We start from the raw sequence: 20,794 nt of genomic DNA on the forward strand, positions 1-20,794 counted from the left end.
CTTTTTCGACAATTGCTTCGCTGATTGTTAGATATATTGGGGAATGATCTGAGTTAAGATAAGTTCCCTCACTGATTTGAACATAGTTGTGTGATATTTTTTTTTTTTTTACTACGATCAAGTCTGGGGTTTTGTTGACATCTGTTGACCAGTAAGTAAGGTTTAGCTGTTGATAGAAACTCACAGCCCGTTTCTTGTGCTGCTTTATATAGTTCCCGTCCTTTTGTCGTAGTTAAGCGCGACCGCCAGAGGATATTTTTTGCGTTGAAGTCTCCACCCATTATAAACCTAAATTTATGCATATTTATAAGTTCCTTAAATTTGCCTGAGAAGATAGAGTATCTCGGTGGGCAGTATATAGCCGTGATTGAGAGAGGCTGGTTTTTTGTTTTAATTGTGATAGTTTGAAAAATATCAGCACTTATATTGGGTTCTTCGTATTGATCAATGTTTTTCTTTACAATTATGGCACTACCACCTCTTGCACAATTACTCGGGTGGACGGTATGATAAACGATGTAGTGTTTAAATTCTATATGGGATTGTCTAGTAAAGTGTGTCTCAGATATTAGACAAATGTCAATTTTTTCTAAATCTAATAGTACTTGTAGCTCATTTTGGTGTTTTTTTAAACCGTTCGCATTCCATGCCATAATTCTTAACATGTCAACCATTATTTAATACTGAGATTTGATTTGTTGTTCAAGTTCACTCAGCCGTTTTTGAAGGTTTTTGTTGAATTCTTCCTGCTTATTTAATTTACTAGGTATCTGAGCTAGAATTTCATCATTACTTGCCTTGACATTTGGTTTTCAGCTTTTTATAGTTTCTTTTGTTACTTCAGCGAAAGATAGTTTCTTTGCCTTCACAGTATTGGCTCCATTGCTTTGGGTAACACCATTTGTAGTGCCAGTACTTTCAGCTCGGTTATTTTGTATTGCTGGTTTGTAGTTATTCTTGTCGCGAATTTTTTGCAGGTCCTTAGCAACAACACATCCCCGATAATTTGCAGGGTGGTCTTGACCCCAATTGCAACATTTTGGTTTTTGGTCTGACAGTTTCTTGCAGTCTATTGTATTATGCTTTCCACTACATTTTACACATCTTGGCTCTTTACCTCAATAGTTTTTCGTATGCCCAAATGCTTGACAAATTTTCACTGTGGGATTAGGTTTGACAGTTTGACTGGCTCAACCTTAACAATTGAATGGAGGATATGCTTAATGTTGTATATTTTTTTGACGTCTTCCTTTGGATCGAATGTAACCAGAAACATATTCAATGGCTCCTTAGTTTTCCATTTCAATTTGTTACAGGCGTTTATGGCGTCAAGACCTTGATTTTTTAAATCAGCGATGATTGACTTGGGGTCACACGAATAGTGTAAGTTCTTTACCATTACTTTGATTGGTCGAGTTTGTTTGTTTTCATAAGAATACCAAGGTGTTCCGGATTTGGTTAACATTTTTGTTATTGACCTATAGTCATCACTTTGAATAACGGTAATTTTGTAAATGTCATTATTTAATAATTTAATAGTAAATTGATTTTTTGCCAGCTCTTTGATTGTGCCGCTTAGCTTTTGATAATTTTTAGCATTCGATATCATAATTGGCGGAGGACGAGGCTCATATTTCTAGGTATTATTATCTGATACTGATTTTCCGTGATTGAGCGATTTTTTAGCGTGCAGTTCAACTATAACCGGCTCAGGTGAACCGTCAGCTTTTCGTTTTTTGCTTGGTCGTTTACTATTTTTTTTTTTAATCCAATTGGTTTCTAATGCTAGTTCTTCTTCATCTGTCTCATAGTGTATTTTTTCGATTTCATTTTCATGATTTTTAGAAGCTTTATAATTATCAACACTTTTATTTTCGAGTTTGAGTTTTTCATTTTCTTCTTTGAGTTGACGGCAAAAAGTTTCTAGTTCACTTAATCTTTTTTTAGTTCTGATATTTCAGAGTCTTTATTTATAAGAAAATTAGGGATCGTTCCACCGCCCGGAGGAGGAAAGCGGCTAGAATCCATTTATTTATTTGGAAATATTTTACGCGATGGCAACTCTATAACGATTAGCTACTGGAGCATAAAAAGTTAGCATAGTTTTAGGCCGAGCTTATTTTTTTTGTTTCTTTGTTTTTTTTTTTTCCTTCTTTGTTTTGTTTGATTAGCACTATTCACTGCTCAGAATTTGAGCGCCGATGTTTTATTAAAGCAATATTTGCTTTATTAGCCATAAAATTGGCTTGTTTTTATACACTACCGATAGGGAAAACTTTCTTCTATCGAATTAACACTGATTTGTAAAATATTTACACAATAATCACTGTATATTCGATAATAATTAATTCACGGTTGATCTTTTCACTTTCTTTTAGTTCAAGGGTTGCCAACAATGCTCAAAAATGCCATCTAGGATTTTACCGTGACCATAGTCTGTGTTTCACCACTTACTTAAAGTGTTCAGTCTTATTGCCGCACAGCGCCTAATGTATCTTGCCTGCAGGTCTACAGGAAGGAAGTTTAATGTCGCATACACTGCTTTCGATGGTGTGGTTGACATTGCACCGGTTATAAGACTAGAGGCGAGTCCATAGACCTTGTCAACTCTTTTAATGTTCGCGCCCTTCTCAAGGGCATTCCACCAGATTGCAATACCGTAGTAGAGAATTGGTCTAATCACTGCTGTGTACAACCAGTGTATCATTCTGGGTTTCAAACCTCATTTTTCCCAATGAGCCTTGCGCAAGAGTACAACGCCGTCGGAGCTTTGCGTACTTCATCTGTGACTGTGAGCCCACAATTTAGCTTCCTATCCAGTACGAGTCCTAGATATTTAGCCCTTTCTGCTAATTGGGGATATGTGTTGAAGAGCAGGTGCTCTATGTTTTCTGCGGAACAGTATCAGTATTACTTCTAGTCCTCGTGTTTGCACCAAAGTGATAGTCTGTTGGGAGCTTTTTGTGGAAGATTACACAGTGTTGGAAGGTGTTGCCCCAAAATTGTTATTACAAAATCAACGGCATATGAAACTATCTTATCTCCCATTTTTTAAAGATCCTGAAGAAGATTATTGACGGCCAGGTTCCACGGAAGTGGAGAGATAACCCCACCCTGTTGTGTACCCTGATCGGAAATTTCTTAATGGATGTTTCACCCAAATCTGCGGGCATCGTTCGCCCGATTAGCACTCGTTCTATGAATGAGACAAGCGCTCTGTTTACTCCCACTTCCGTTAGCGATTTCCTAATTGCTTAGGAATATAATGAAGTCGTATCGCCGCCTCAAAAAATTGAAGCACGTCTAAGTGCAATCATTCCTATTGGTTGCTGACAAGGGGCGGCAGAGGAGGAGAAGCGGTATAAATCCTAGTATCTCCGTTGATACCTCTGCGACAAGGTGACTAAACACCGTCTTTAAATAGATGCCCTTTGCGAGGGCTCTATGATCTTAAAATCCAGGAGCGTCGGACACAAAATGAGCAGTTATCCTGGTCAGCGTCTGTTCTCCATAGTAGGAGCGGCAGATAACAACAAGTTAACGTGGCCTACGGGCCATCAAGATTGATACCAGTAAGATCCTAATTATGGCATACTGGTTTGGAAGGAGAAAGCGATCGGGCTGGAGCAGTGAATCTCTGTAATCTGAGTAAGCAGAGTGAAATCTAGTTCAAATGATTTACAGAAGGGTTTGCTGCTCCTCCGCTCTATTAAAACTTGGCAGGTCTCACAGAGCGCTCAAAGCGTGTAGTCTTCAGTGACTATGTAAGTTGGGTTGAGATGACTCCCTATTAGTTCCGGCTTGAAGTCTGGCTCTGAATACTGGTGGCCATAAGGACCAGTGTCAGCCCTAGTATGGCGTCCCTGTTTCATAGATAACCATAGGACTTACGGACACTACATGCACGTGTGGAGATAGCGGTTGTGAGTTTGTGCCCATTTAGAATGAACAAACTTGAACAAATCGAACAAAAACACGAAATAAAAAATACCGGCAACATGAAAACCGAAGCGGAGCTCCGGTCTCCTCCACAGGCAACAGTAACTACCGAGCAAAGAACCGAGGGCAACGCGCCGACTCTTGCAGCGAGCCAACGCCGTCGAAACAGATTGACAGCGCTCACAAGCAATGTGCCAAGCGGCATTATTGGGACGCCAACATCCCACCTGGACAGCGATGTGGCTCAACAGCTACAGCAATATGCAACATCAAAAGGCATTCCGCTCCCTCCAGCACCGACTCCGACACCCGGTGCACTATATGAAGTGGTGGAGCGTCTAGGGAAGGTAAGCGTCATTTGTCGAAACGCGAAAAAATGTCCACGGTGACATCAGAAAAATGTGTAGCATAATAAAGCACGCATACACTAACTTTATCACACAGCTCAAAGCCGAAGGGCGAAAAGCCAGGCTAATATCGACACCGGTGCGGTTGACCCAAGCAGCACTACAAAAATGTATGAAACTAAGCGCTAAAAGAGTTAGAGATTGAGTTAGTCCTAAAACTGTCGCAGTGCAGATAGCAACAAAAAAGGAAAGGTGACCGCTACCCGCATGCACTGATGTCTTCCGGGGCCAAGGAAGAATGGACCAAAGTCAAAAAAAAAAAGAAAACTTTGAGAGATAAAAAAGATGGCAGATCCACGATCATCATCAAAAAAAGAGGCAGATAGTCTGACACACACGGACATGCTGAGGTTGGTGAAAAACAGCGTAGAGCTCAAATACCTCAGCGTTGATAAAAGCTCAATAAAAATCAGACGTAATATACACGTAATATACAAAATGCATGAGGATAGGCGAAGCTCTGAAAAGAGCACGTCAACGACCAATCTTGAATGGCCTTCAGGCAGAGTATAGAGCACGAAAGCAGGAACTATATTATAAAAAAGCAATAAGGGAAAGCAAAAATCGTTGCTTCAGACAAATGCGTGATGGTGCAGATACTGCCCCTGGGGACTGGCGCATAAAACGGTCATGGTGAAAGGCCCTAGAGCACCGCAGCCCACGTGTCCACAATTGTTGCAACATATAATAGTGGCACTCTTTCCCCCACAGGGGGAAACAAACGACGAGGGAAAGGACCTAGATACAATTCCAATCGTGCCACCGGTGACACCGAAAGAAGTGCTAAACACACTAAAACTGTAAAAGATTGTAAGACAAATGGCCCAGATGGGGTTCTTAATATTGTCCTTAAAACTGCAATACGAGAAAACCCCCACAAATTCGCCAACCTATACAGTGCTATAAGGGTTATCAGGATAACTGTTGGCGGATACGAAATATTCATACACAGGAATAAAGGCGATTAAGTATCCCGGAGTCATGCTTGCCTCTGAGGCTAAGCTTCAAGCATCATTTGTCACCCACAGACGACATAATATGCGTTGTTGCTAGAAAGATACCAGTGGACATTCATACGATGGAGTTGTATCGCCTATATGGAGTAAAAGGAATGAAACCGACGGCAGCAGAAAAGGCGGTAGAGAGAATGCGATCTATGGTCGAATGGCAAAGACGGTGGATCTACAAACTCATACCAAATCTTGAAGGGTGGACGAATAGGAAGCATGGCGATATTGACGACTACCTAACTCAAATCAACCGATGGCGATTTTGGAAGAGGACTGTCTTTCTGATCATCATCTTATCGAATTCCGTCTGGGAATTGATACAATATCAATACCTTCCGGTAGGAATCCTCGAAATGTGGACTTGGACTGGTATGGTGAGCTTGTAACAGAGCAATTACCAAACCTGAAAAACTCAAATCAGAAGGAATGATTGAAAATGCTACTTAGAAATTACAAGGTACTTTAATCAATTGCTTTGTGCTCACTCAGGCAAAGTAGACAGGGGAAAGCGGTTCCTTGGGGGAACCCTGAACTGTCGAAGCTTCGTGTATGGCCCAGAAAACTTCTTATTAAGGCCTTAAAGACCCAAACAGAAAAGGACTGGGCTAATCAACGACTTACACAGAGACAATATAAGATAAAAGTACGGAAAGCCAAACTTGAATCCTATAGAAATATCTGCAGTAACGTCGCAGGAATGAGGGAAATAGCGAGACTTTGTAAGGTCCGTCATCTAGACCGCTCAGTAAGGCTGGATTCCATTCGAAAACCTGATGATTCGAAACCCATTTTCCGGATGGTACAACTCTCTCTGAAGTAGAGAGTGGCGTGGACAATAACGGTAGCGACGGTGGAACTTCTAGGTCCGGCTGATATATTGCTAGTCGGATAGTGACAAAAGAATCGATAAGGTTTTCCCTGTCTTCCCTTGAGAACCTTAAGTCCCCCGGACCTGAGGGAATATATCCAGCAATGCTTAAAAAAGGAGGAGACAGGCTGATTGAGGCCTTGAAAATGATCTTCACAGCCTGTCTTGCACTTGGTTATATACCATCCCAATGGCGACTCGTATGAGTAGTATTTATTCCGAAACCACGAAAAGACGACTACTCCCTAGCAAAAAGTTTAAGACCAATCAGTTTAGCATCGTTCGTGTTGAAAAGTCTAGAACGCTGTGCTGCTTTGTCGTAGACTCTCTACTAGCGGATATGCAGGAACTCGGTTTTCATGTCCAAGCATATGCGGACGATGTCTGTGCGCTAACATCGGATAAATTCCTAAGGAGGCTTTGAACGAAAATGCAGAAGATTCTTGTCAAAATCGATGACTGGTGTATGAGACAAGGTCGTTCCGGTAATACGAACAAAACAACCATAGTCTTGTTTACAAGAAAATAGAAATTGGATGAACTCAGCCTTCCAACACTGAAAGGTGTGACACTTGGTTTTTCCGATGGAGTTAAATATCTAGGAGTAATCTTGGAAAAGAAGCTGACTTTCACTGAAGGTGAATCGCACATTGAGGATTTTTCAGCACTGCCGTGGAGTCTTTGGTAAAAGCTGGGGTCTGGAACCTTCTGTGGTCCCATGGATATACACAGCACTTATCAGACCAATCATCACTTACGCTTCTGTGGTCTGGTGGCGACGGAGCATGGCTAAGTCCACAATCCGGGAACTATACAGGCTGCAAAGAAGTGTATCTTTTTGCATCACGGGTGCCATGAGTACAACCTCTGGTGATGCCCTAAATGCTATGCTTGATTTGCTCCCCCTGGATCTTAAGATACAACAGGAAGCAATAAAAGCCATGTGTGAACTCCATAAATATGGTTTCTGGCACGAAGATGGAACTTCGGGACACAGAGAAATCTTTAGGTTGCTATCTGAGCAGTATCCACTGTTTCGCACCTGATACCCCCACGACCTGACATCACAGAAGGAAATTTGATGTCAGATTGCATTTGATCAGAATGCATGCAGGGAGGTTTAACGGATATTTTCTTTACCGATGGCTCTAAGAATTAAATAGGGTCTGGAGCCGGATGGTACTTAAAACTATCGTTTAAGTATCACTATGCTATGGGGGAAACGGCAACTGCTTTCCAAACGGAAGTTTTTGCCATCCTGAAAGTAGCCGAATGGATAATCGAGACAAGATGGAGCAGGAAGCAGATTGGAGTTTTGAGTGACAGTCAGCCTGCATTGAAGGCCCTGGAGAACGCGAAGCAAACTTCAAAGATTGTTCAAGAATGTAAGAAGAAGTTTAACTCTGTCGCAAGACAAAACAGGCTTGTACTTATATGGGTGCCGGGACACTCCGGTGTTTAAGGAAACGAGATTGCCGACGAATTGGCCAACCGTGGATCAGTGGTGCCCCGTCAGGGGCCAGAGCCGATAATCGGAATCAGTTCTGCAGGAATCATGAATTGGATAAGCGATTATGTATGCAATTTACATAAAAGCGATGGTCCGGTCTAGAACGCTGCAGAACTGCAAAGTGTTTTGTGACAAGTCCGAAGACCCAGTATGCCTGTCATGCTTGGAGGAGGCGGATAGCCCTGAGCACTTTCCCTGTGAGTGTCCTGCCTTTGCTGGAGCACGGCTACGAGTTTTTTCCGATGTCATGAGAATGAGTAATATTCGATGGCTAAAACGATGTTTCACTTTCTCCACAGTGGCCTGAAAAGGCAGGGAGGAGTGAATACTATCGATGGCGCGGTCTCAGAGTGGAAATCAGCCAAGAAGGAGGAATGTTATAGTGTTAGTGGGAGCATGCCCCACGTACCATGGGTGTGACGGCACCTTTGATGAAGTTTCTGACATTTCATTTACAACTCCTGACTAAAAACAAAAAAAGCGATAATTCCATCTGGTCCCGGTGATTTGGAAGATTTAAAACTGCTGATGGCAAATTAAATGCTGTCTTCCGTTATAAAATCTATTGGGGGCCCTCCAGTGTGAACTATAGGAAGAGTTCTACGGTCATCATTGTAGAGACAACCTGGAAAGTGTGCTTGCATTAGTAATGCCAGTGTTTCTTGGTCTCGGAAGTGATTTCTATTTTTTGACAGAAAGCTCTCCAAGACGCTGTTTCGGTGCCCTGCGTACTTAAATATTCGTTGACAGTTTTTGTACCCTTGTAGGACGGGTTCTCCTCGCTTCATTATACTTAGTTCTGTATTCCGTTCTTAGGAGCACCACGTTCAGTAGACCACTATGGAGGTTTCGGTTTTCCTATTTTCGTCCTCGGAGGGCATGCTACGTTAGCAGCATGTTGTAATGCTGAAGTCAGATCATCAACAGTAGAGTCGAGTTGTAGCTCAGAGTTAAATTGGCATGTCGTGCTAGAGAGGTTGCTGACTAATATAACTTCAAACATTCCCCAGTTTGTGCGTCTGCGGTTTTCGACGGTTTAGTTGGTGATACAATACTGTACATTAAATACATATGGTCTGAAAAGAGGTTCTCTTAATACACTATCAAATCTTTTAGAATTTGTGCCCATTCGTTGACACGCGAGATGTCTAGAACTTCTCTCCTAGTAGGTGTTACAAATGTAGGGGTGTCGCCTGTATTGCTAATATGAAGATTATTACATATAATGAATTCAAAAATGTACTCACCGCGTTCATTGGTGTCTAAACTACCCCAGACATGATGGTGAACATTGGCATCTGCTCCCAGTATAAATGAGATACCAAATCTCGCGGCTTAGGAGTAGTGATGGAGGTGGTTGCATCGCGTCATGCGCCATACAGGACAAGGCAAACCATACTGTCCTTCCGCAGGACTCCACTGAAATAATTTCGTTATCTGCGTCGCTAAATTGTATCGATAAGAGCACGTTAATATGTCTTTTCCGTAGTATGCCCGACCTGGGCTTACCTTTGTCGATGGCATTGGCCAGTTTGAACTCCTTATTGCTCAACCCGCAATCCGATCTTTTACGACCCATGGTTCACGGATGAGCGCGATTTCCTCTTCTTCTTCATCGAGACGGAGGGTGAGTGCGGCTGAAGCCGCCTTACTGTGGTGGAGATTGATCTATACAAGTCCCACCATCGCTGGTATACGTTGTTATATGACAGCTAACCACGGTTTGGTCAGCAATCTCTTCGTCGGAAGTAGTGGGGATATGCCCCTCATCCTACATATCATCCGACAGCTCGGAATATTCCCCCATGTCCTCTAAGGTAACCCTTCGGAAGAGTTCACCTACCATGCTGGAATTGGATTGCCCCTCGTCGCCTGTACGATTGTTTAACGCAACCGTGATCTCCCCCGCAAATGACGTCATGTTTTCTGCGGAGCTGCTTTTACTGGCTAATGGCCGGGTAATAGGCCTCACTGCCGTGGACGCAGTCCCTGATGGCACAAAGTGACAGCTTGGCCCTGGTATTTCCTGTCGAAAGACCTGACCTTCCCGTAGGACTGGGTCTTGTCTTAATTGTGCCTTTATCTGAGGCTAAACGAAACGTCGACCATAGCAAGGTCATTCTACCTCATGAGTTGACCCAGTTTCAGGAGAGCGCCGTTATAATACAGCCGGATACCCCTCGCCGCAAACCATCCAGTGGGCACGGTAACGCATAACACCTTGGATTTGGGGGAGAAGGGGAAGGATATGATGGGATGCTAGGGCTAGCAGCAACAGGGCGACTGGATGACCAATTCCGCAGTTCCGGGGATGGATGGTTAGCCAATCGCCAAATGGAGCTTCCCTCTTACATTTTACACAAATTCACTCTCTCATCCGATCAGTCCTTGTTCAGACAGCAACGAAGCGACATTGCGCTAATTTTTTCTTTACATTCTTAGTTTTTTCGTAAACAAACTGCTTCGTGACCCCAGTTACGTCAGCCCCTCAGCAGATTATCTCAAATTCGCTAACAGACAGTATAATTGGTCACACCTTCTCAATTCTTTTCGTTTGGTGATATGCAGTGCCTTTTGTGCACTTTGAAATTAACGTAGGGTAAAAAATTCTCCGAAACGAAATACAATACATATTTATAATGGAAGCGATATAATTGAGTTCTGGAGAAATTTAGATAACAGTGTGTATTTTGAACTCAAAGAATTTTCTTTTAAGATTTTATCACTTTTACCTCTCACGTACTTTTGCGAACAAATTTTTCGGATTTAAAATGTATTTGTTCCAAGAAATAAAGAACAAATAAATTAAATCCAAGCCATTTTAGAAATGTACTTCTTACCTTGCCCCAAAAGTACAAATATTAATACTGAATACACTACGTGTTGAAGTATGACATATAGTCTCTTTGAAGTCAATTTAATTCCTTTTATAATAAACAAAGATTAAATGGTATGAAGTAATAATTGCTTATCTAAGTTTTGTTGAAGTTTGCTACAGAATCAACGTTTCTTATTTTGCAAAACAAATACCTAAATTATAATTTTGTATGACTGTATATCACAGTGGAGAACAGCAGTATAAATTTTTCATCGTTGACACATTTGGTGTTTAAATTTTACTCTTTACGCCACTGTGCAATACGAAAACCCTGTGCTCAAAGCCGATTCTGTTGGCCTCTGGTTTATATCAAGAGTGATAGAGAGAATGATTGCGCCTTCCGGATTCGCTCTGTCGAAAGAGTCCAAAGGAAGGGGAATTACTTGTATGTGAAGAGGAAACTGAGAACGTTAATGTATAGAGAAGTCTCACGGGCTACGAATAGTGTGAATTGTCAAAAATGAAGTCTATCCAGAGAATGTTAATGCAATGAGAAGGAGCAAATGTTAAATGAGCTTTTTTCGAGTACTAATTTGTAGATTCAAACTAAGGTAATTTCAAATTCAACTTTCCTCACGAGTGGGGAATTGCAGATATTTACCACGCGAGTGACGCGAGTGGAGGGTTTCTATATTTACTTACCACGCTAGGACAGCAATTCAGATTTTTTCTGCGTTTACCAAACTACTGAGGAAGTTTATAAGATTTTTCGGCACACTACTAAGGAAATCGAAGCGAATAAATTTCCGAATAATTCGTGGTGCAGAAGCTAAAGTCGGCGGAATTATTCGTTTTGTTTTTTGGCACGTATTCAATTCAGGTTCAAGTCCTGAAGTCATATTTTTTTCTTGCACATTTTTTTTTACAATTCAAACCAGGAAAGTTTGGTAAAATTTTTGAGTTTATTTTAATTAAAATTTCTTTAAAATACTTTTTTTTTGTATTTTATAAATGGAAATTTCTTTTCGGTATAAAATAGTTCATACTGGATATGACCTGATTTTTATATAAATCAATCAAAACAGAAAATATGTATGTACATATGTCTTTAATCTCTTTCATCAAATCCAAATTATATTGATGAGAAAATATCATTCTAATATCCGTCCAGAAAGCCAAACGCGCATACACAGATACATATGCATATAATTACGCATACAAACTTTCAACTAACGCAGAATATGTGCATATAAAACTGCGAATCGAATAAATGAGTGATTTAGAAACTTTCATTAGTGATTGTAGATTAGCGCAATCGTGAAAGACGTGTTGTGTATGCGGTACATAGTCTCATGTTTGATTCAGGTTCAAGTCCTGTACACAGCTTTTTGTTCGATATTTGTATTTCATTTTTTATATTTGGTTTAATTAGAATTGATTTAAAATAGTGTATTCAGGTTTTTCAAATACCTGTTATTTAGAAATTTATTTTCTATAACATTATTCATACTTCATTTGAATTAATTTATATGTAAAGCAGCCATAAAGGCAATCATATGAATATGCATTCCTATATTTAATCTCTTCAGTCAAATCTGAACTACTTACATACACATATTGATGAGAAAATATTCTAATATCCATGGATGCATCCAGAAAGCCAATCGCGCATACACGCATATGTATATAAATATATATAAATATATACAAACCTTCAACGAACGCAAAATGTATGCATATAAAAAACAACAACTGCGACCGTCTTCTTGTCCGTCAGTGAAAAGACGGGATATGTATACCCTATGAGCAAAAAGAACCGGGAAGGTGATGTTGACTGTTTCCTTCGATTGCCAAGGCATAGTCCACCATGAGTACCTTCCATCGGGCCAGACAGTCAATAGAGAATATTATTTATGCGTTTTGAAACCTTAGAGAGATGCTGTGTGTTGCAAACCGCCGGAAATGTGACCAAACAATTCTCAGATTTTGCATGATGATAACGCGCCATCGCACTGATCAAAGAGAATACAAATCGGCCTGCCGGGGGTGTTTGGAGGACTGGGTTAAACGTTGGCACATGTGTGTTGCTTCAGACGGGTCATATTTTGAAGGAGATAATATAAATTTGCCTTAAATTTAACTCTGTTTTGTTTAATTTAAACATTCCCGGTACTTTTTGATCATAAGGTACATATATGCGGCTTTGCGGACAGCAATGTGTGATTCGCTGGAAGTCGCATTAACTCGCGACTGTCGCAAAGTTAGAAGACATATTTACATACATATAAGGGTGCATACATACATACGAAGCCGCGGCCACTCGACATGACAAAAATTTAAGATTTATCAAATATTGCCAAATAATTCCACGCGAAATATTCCAATATTGACTATTTTCGAATGATCGCGAAAATTGGCATATGGGCGGCTCGTTTTATAAATGAAATTGAAATATGAGCTCTAACTTATGAATGAACTTTTTGTTTTTGTTCTAAATTGTTCAGCGCCGTCGCTGATAGAATCATGGCCGCTGCGACTGCGTCTACGAATGTATTATGTTTTTGTAGTCGCTAGGCTTAGATTTTAGCTTTGGGCGACATGCGCATGTGAGGTATGTGTTTTTGTTGTGTTCTAGAACATTTTAGAATGTGTGGTGGCAAAGCGGTCATCGCGTTGCGCTTGCTGTTGCTTTTGCGTCTATCAAAGTATTGTGTTTTTGTAAGTATAATATTAGGAATATCGACTGGTGAAAGACAAAAGTACACGGAAGCAAGAAGGGAGCGCTGTGCTCGCGCATATATGCATGAATGTATGAACGTGCATGGATGTAGTAACATATGAATACAATTATTTTGCAGGAAGTTTAGAAGGCAAGTAGGTATACTCGTATATGTATGTATATATGCTAGGACATAAAGTGGGTATATATACATACATAGAGCAGAATTGTATGTAAATGCTGTCGAATACATAAACTATAAATTGACATACAATATAAAATAAGTGTTGATTTATCTTAAACCGTTCTTTTTTTCTGAATGCAAATACCTCCTATTGACATGTACATGCATATTATGTACTTATGTATATTATCATATACCATCATTTATTTACATATAAAGTATACGTTCATTTATGTACATATGTGTGTAATGAAAAACTTCATGAATTACTTTCAGAACTTTATTAAAATTTATTCGCGTCGCGCGCATGCACAAAACCTTTTGTTCACAACGCAGGCGCAGAAATAAACGCTCTGCGTATTTATCCTCCCCACGTGACTCGCCATCAATTCTCGGTGCAAATTTTTTTTTTTTTTTCGTTTTTAAATTTTTTTTTTTTTAATGTAATCGTAAAAAAATTTGTAATAAATTTTATGTATCCGCCTATCATTTCAAAAGTAACAAAATGGTAAAAAAATAAGCAGTCGAAGAAATAAACGCACCGCCTATTTTTCCTCGCCACATGTTAGACTCGAGTTCAATTCCCGGCGCAAACTTTTTTTTATAAATTTTTTTTTTTTTAAATCGTTTTTTTTTTTAATGTATAGTAATTAAAAAAAAAAATTATGTAATAAATTTTACGTATTCGCTTATTATTTCAAAAATACGAAAATAGTAAAAATTGAATGGGTTCAATGTCGAGGTGAGAAATGTGTTGGGTGTTGAGGTGAAAGATGTGTGGTGTTTCTAATTTTTGTGTGGGCAAAAGTCAGTGAGGTGTCTATAAACTCGGTGTGCTAAATTCCCTTACTTCAAATCTTTCAAATCTCAATTGTACTAAAAAAAGCTCACAGTAACATTTGCACCTTCTCATTGCATTAACATTCTCTGGTCTAACCACCGACGGGGTATCGTGAAACTTTTAACAGAGCTGATTATAGCGAATTGTCTATTTGGTACATTGGCTCTGCACAGTTTTTGGCTTCTGTAGGAAATCAAATTGACGAATAGCCGACGACATTTTGCAAGGAATTTGCTTGTGCATTTTTATGTTCCTTGATAAACGTAATTTTATTCAATTTATATTTTCAAAAAAACTTAAATGTACAATCAAAGATACATAGGCATGTATATTTAAATTATATGCGCCAACATTTAAAATCAAAGTAACTTTAATGTTCTCTGGTTTTATTTAAAAAGAAGAATTTAAAAAAAATACATTTTAAAACGACCTCACATTTTTTACGTGGGTTTAGTAAATTTAAAACTTCATACAAATTTGATGAAAATTTTTACTAATTTTTCGAGTCGAAATAAATTTTAGACAAGAATTCATAGAGCATGCAAGTATATGTATGTATATTGTATGTATATACATACAATATGTTAGTTATGTTTGTGCAAAAGTTCAATTGCATCTTCAATGCTTATTGTGTTACATATGTGCATACGCACTGCAGCAACCGTGACGCATCGCCTTATCATATTTACATATGATACAATAATTCACAAATATTTAAACGATTCTCTTTTGCATATGCGTGTACATATTTTTATGTGCGTATGCACACTTGATGCCCTAGCCTATGTACGTACATATTTGTGTTCTGAACTTCCAGCAAAACAATGCTTATTAATATACACATATGCATGCATCTAATGCGCATGTCGTTCAAGGCTAAAATTATATGCCTACAAGAACAAAATGCATTCATAGGCGCAGCCGTAGCGGTCATCTTTCTAGTTGCCATGGTGCTGAACAATCTAAAATAGTCGCGGCGGCGCCGAACAGCTTCAACTATTGTACAGTACAAGAACAACTCCGCATGAAAAAATTCATTCATAAATTCGAGCTCATAGTTCTAAGAGCAAAGTACTTTCATTCATAAAACGATATGCCAATTTTATCGACCATTCGAAAAAAGTCAATACTGGAATATTTTTTACAGAAATATTTGCCAATATTTGGTAAATCTTGAATTTTTGTCATGTCGAATGGTCGCGGCTCGTATACACATATGTATGTTTGCACCCATATATGTATGTAAATATGTATTCTAAATGTTCGACAACCGCAGGTGCTGTGTGTCAAGTACGCGCATGAGCATACAGTAGGTCGCAGAAAACTTCATAAGTAGCTTATAAAAAAGTTCTGTGTCGGACATTTTTTTTATGTTCTCTGATAGTAGGTAAATGGAGGATGGTTCCATGTGTAGACGTCCATGCAAGTGGGGAAAGTTACTGATCGCCATTCCCTTGGGAGTGGCCAGGACGATTCTTCTGCATATGATTCAAGCAGCTCACAACGTCCGGGATTAGCCCACGTATCCTCTGGGTAGCTTCCGAACACCCGTTCGGGAGTGAGCTAAAGTGAGAAGGCGAAGCATTCCAGAATAGCTGGTTGTGCGCTTGGTTTGGGACCCGCCACTTAAAAATCCCCCCCCCAATAAAAAGAACTGCAAAGCCTCGGATGAGAACTACCTTTACTGATGACGACCCCTGCAAACGAAATAAGGAATACGATTTGAGGGCATGCACCTGGAATGTCCGGTCCCTTAATGGGAAAGGTGCCTCTGCCCGGCTGGTTGATGTCCTCGTGAGAGTAAAGGCTGACACCACTGCCACCCAAGAGATGTGATGGACGGAGCAATTTAAGAAAACCATAGGACCTTGCGACGTCTACTACAGCTGCCATGTAAAGGAGCACAAATTCGGTGTCCGATTTGTTGTGGGAGAGAGACTTCGTCGCCAAGTACTGTCGTTCACTCCATCGTACACTGCATCAAAGCGCGATTTTTTAACATCTCGCTAATTTGCGGCCACGTGCGGACGCAAGAGCAGGACGCTGCGACCAAAGATTCTTTCAATGAGCGCTTGGAACTTACCTATGAGCACTGCCCCTGCCACCACATAAAAGTCGTGCTTGGCGACTTCAACGCAAGGGTGGGCAAGGAGGGAATTTTCGGTCCCACAGTCGAAAAATTCAGCCTGCACAACGAAACATCAGGCAACGGACGGAGGCTGATCGACTTCGCCGGGGACCGAAACATGGTAGTCTGCAGCATCAGATTCCAGCATAATAAGATACACCAAGCCACCTGGCTGTCTCCTGATCGAAAAACGCGAAAACAGACCGATCATGTTGTGACAGATGGAAGACACGCTTCTAGTGTATTAGATGTACGTACGATCCGAGGACCCAACATCGACTCGGATCATTAAATTGTTGCAGCCAAACTGCGCACCCGCCTCTGTGCAGCAAAAAACGTACATACCTACGCAAAGAATGTTCAACATCGAAAAACTGCAAACACAACAGACAGCCAGAAGATTCGCCACCCGACTCTTACTCCGTCTCTCAGAGATCATTGCCCAACAAACCAGCACGTATGAGCAATGGAGCAACATTTCTCGTTCTCTACGTACCGCCACCGAAGAAGAAATCGGATACCGACAAGCCCGAAAAAACAGTTGGTACGACGAGGAATGTCATGCTCCCGCTGATAGAAAGGATGCCGCCTATAGAGCCACGCTGCGATCGGGCGCAACGCGAGCCATGTGGGATCGCTACAGAGAGCTGAAAAAGGAAGAGAGGCGTATTATTCGAAAGAAGAAACGAATGGCCGAAATACCTGAGTGCGAGGAGCTTGAGATGCTGGCCAACAGGAACAACGCCCGAAAATTCTACCAGAAAGTTCGGCGGCTTACAGAAAGTTTTAAGACCGGGGCGTTTTAGTGTAAGAACAAATACGGTGAACTGTTGACTGGCGTACAGAGCAATCTTAAATTATGCAGGGAACACTTCTCGAACCTGTTAAACAGTGACAGCTGCGCATGTCACATGTCGTCAATCGTTGACGACGGAATGGTCGTTCCGCTACCCGACCATGACGAGGAGAGAATAGCAATAACACGGCTAAAGAACAACAAAGCCGCGGGTGCCGACGGACTGCCGGCTGAGCTATTCAAACATGGCGGCGAGGAGCTAGTAAGGTGCATGCATCAGCTTCTATGCAAAATATGATCGGATGAAAGCAACCCTGCCGATTGGAATTTAAGTGTGCTCTGCCCAATCCATAAGAAGGTTGATCCTGCAATCTGTGCCATTTACCGCGGGATTAGTCTTCTAAATATCGCCTGTAAGGTTCTAGCGAGCGTATTGTGTGAAAGGCTGAAGCTTATCGTCAACCAACTGATTGGACCTTATCAGTGTGGCTTTAGACCTGGAAAGTCTACCATCGGCCAAATATTTACAATACGCCAAATCTTGGAAAAGACCCATGAAAGGAGAATCGACACACACCATCTTTTCGTCGATTTCAAAGCTGAATTCGACAGTACGGAAAGGAGTTACTTGTATGCCGCGATGTCTGAATTTGGTATCCTCTTAAAACGAATACGGCTATGCAAGATGACGTTACTCAACACCAGCAGCGCCGTCAGAATTGGGAAGGACCTCTCCGAGCCGTTTGATACAAAACGAGATTTCAGACAGGGTGACTCACTGTCGTGTGACTTCATCGGCCTTAACAACGGCGCTGTTAGTTTTGCTTTCTTCGAACTGGAAAAAGAGGCAAAGCGAATGGGACTGGTGAACGAGGACAAAACGAAGTACCTCCTCTCTTCAAACAAAAACTCGGCGCATTCGCGTATCGGCACCCACGTCACTGTAGACAGTTATAATTTCGAGGTTGTAAAAGACTTCGTTTATTTAGGAACCAGCATTAACACCGATAACAATATCAGCCTTAAAATCCAACGTAGAATCTCTCTTGCCATTAAGTGCTACGTTGGACTAAGTAGGCAATTGAGCAGTAAAGTCCTCTCTCGACGAACAAAACTAGCACTCGACAAGGCTCTCATCATGGCCGTCCTAACGTATGGCGCAGAAGCTTGGACGATGACAACATCCGATGAAGGGACGTTTGGAGTGTTTGAGAGAAAGACTCTGCGAAAGATTTTTGGACCTTTGCACGTTGGCAACGGCGCATATCGCAGGCGATGGAACGATGAGCTGTATGAGCTTTACGACGACATAGACATAGCGCAGCGAATAAAGATCCAGTGGCTACGTTGGCTGAGTCATGTCGTCCGAATGGATACAAACGCTCCAGCTTTGAAAGTATTCGATGCAGTACCAGCTGGTGGAAGCAGAGGAAGAGAAAGGTCTCCTCTGCGTTGGAAAGATTAGGCGGAGGAGGACTTGGCTTCACTTGATGTGTCTAATTAGCGCCGGTTAGCACGAGAAAGAAACGACTGGCGCGCTTTGTTAAACTCGGCCAAAATCGCGTAAGCGGTTATCGCGCCAATTAAGAAGAAGAAGATAGTAGGTAAATAGTTAATTAGTATATTATTTCACGTATGTAGTTCTTCAATTGATAAAAAGTGCACAAAAACATAAGCATACTATGTCTGGAAGGTTAGAAACTTACTCTGAAATCGGAGTATTTAAAGGTTACTGTACATACATACATATGTATTTGAAAGTTACTGTATATTCAATGCTGTGCCTATGAATATGCGCTGGATTTCTTGAGAAGTTTTAAGGAATCATAACATTTTTTTTGCTGTGGCAAGGGCACATCCATACACACAGCATATATGTATGTATATGTATATATGCATATAAATTCACATATTTAAATTTGCATATGCCATCTGTCTGTGTGCCTGGTAATCAATCAATTCTCTATGAAGGATTTGATTTGGTTGACGGGAATTCAACAAAGTTTTACAGAAGATGCCTTACTTAGCCAAACATAATTTTTGGATAATTGCTCTTTCTAAGTCACTATTGAACTTAGCATATTTGTTTTCTATGTATATAAAGTGCCTGCAGCTAGCTAGCCTACAGCGTTAACGTTCTTTCTTCTTTCATATATACAAGCGAATTTTACTCAACTGCTGTTTAATTTGACCAGCTGAGTATATTTCTGTTAACTTTTGGTAGAAAATATGTCTGTTGTGAACTACGCGCGCAAAACGAGTACCCCTCAAAGTTCCATGCGTTCCCGTCATTTAAACTTCTCTATACATTAACGTTCTCTGCTTCCTCCAGAACGTATGGAATTTCGAGGGGTCGATAAGAATTTATTGGTGATTAGAAGCAAAGAATGTTAGTGGCTTTTTAATATAACTATGTATTTAAATTTTTCCTAAATTATCCAAAATTATATACAAATATTATGTCTGTCTGTCTGGTGCTCTGTAAACCATTGTTGAATTCCCTTCAACCAAATCAAAATCCTCTAAAGAAATAGCTTCATTACCAGGCACACATGAAGATGGCATATGCACATTTTAACATGTGAACATATACAGCCGCGTGCACTTGCCACAGAAAAAATTTTACGATTCGCAAAAAATGTTCAAGGTATCCAGCGCACACTCATAGGCACAGCATTGTATGTACAGCAACCTTCAAATATGTACAGGAATCTTCAAATACTCTGATTTCAGACACATGTTTTTGTGCACTTTTTATAAATAGAAGAACTAAATACAGGGTGGCTGATGAATTTTGCTACATTAAGAAACTCAAATAACTTTTTTTTTAGTGTATGGAATTCATTTATTTTTTTTTCAAGTTGAAGGTCATTAAATTTTATTAAATGTAGCTTAACTAGTTTTAAAAATAATTGAATTTAAATGCCCCCCATGCTCGTTGACACAAGTGCGGCATCTTAGTAAAAAGTTGTTCATTGCTGCTTTGAGAGTTGCGACAGGAATAGCCGCAATTGTTGCCCGAATGGATTGTTTTAGTTCATCCAAATTTGTTGGCTTTGTTTTATAAACTTCTTGTTTACATAAACCCCACAAGAAAAAGTCAGGTGCAGTAAGGTCAGGCGACCTGGGGGGCCAACGAAATTCGGAGTTTCTTGAAATCAGTTTATTGGGAAATTTTCGTCGCAACTCTGTCATAACAGTCTGGGCTATGTGAGACGTTGCCCCATCTTGTTGAAACCACACAGAGTTGAAAGGAATTCTCTTTCGGCGTAGTTCTGGATAGAAAAATTCTTTCAGCATTTTCAAATAACGGTCTCCAGTAACCGTAACGGTGTGACCATTTTCTTCAAAAAAATAAGGCCCGACAATACAGCGTGAAGAAACCGCACACCACACTGTCACGCGAAGAGGATGCAATTCCGTCTCGTGGAGTATCTGTGGGTTAGAAGTACTCCATATTCGACAATTTTGTTTGTTCACATTGCCGTTTAAATCGAAATGGGCCTCATCAGACATGAAAAGGCAGTTTAACATGTTTTGGTCTTCTTCCACCATTTGCAGGATCTTCTGGCAA

The sequence above is a fragment of the Anastrepha ludens genome, chromosome X, assembly GCF_028408465.1.
Source record: "Anastrepha ludens isolate Willacy chromosome X, idAnaLude1.1, whole genome shotgun sequence".
NCBI lineage: Eukaryota > Metazoa > Arthropoda > Insecta > Diptera > Tephritidae > Anastrepha > Anastrepha ludens.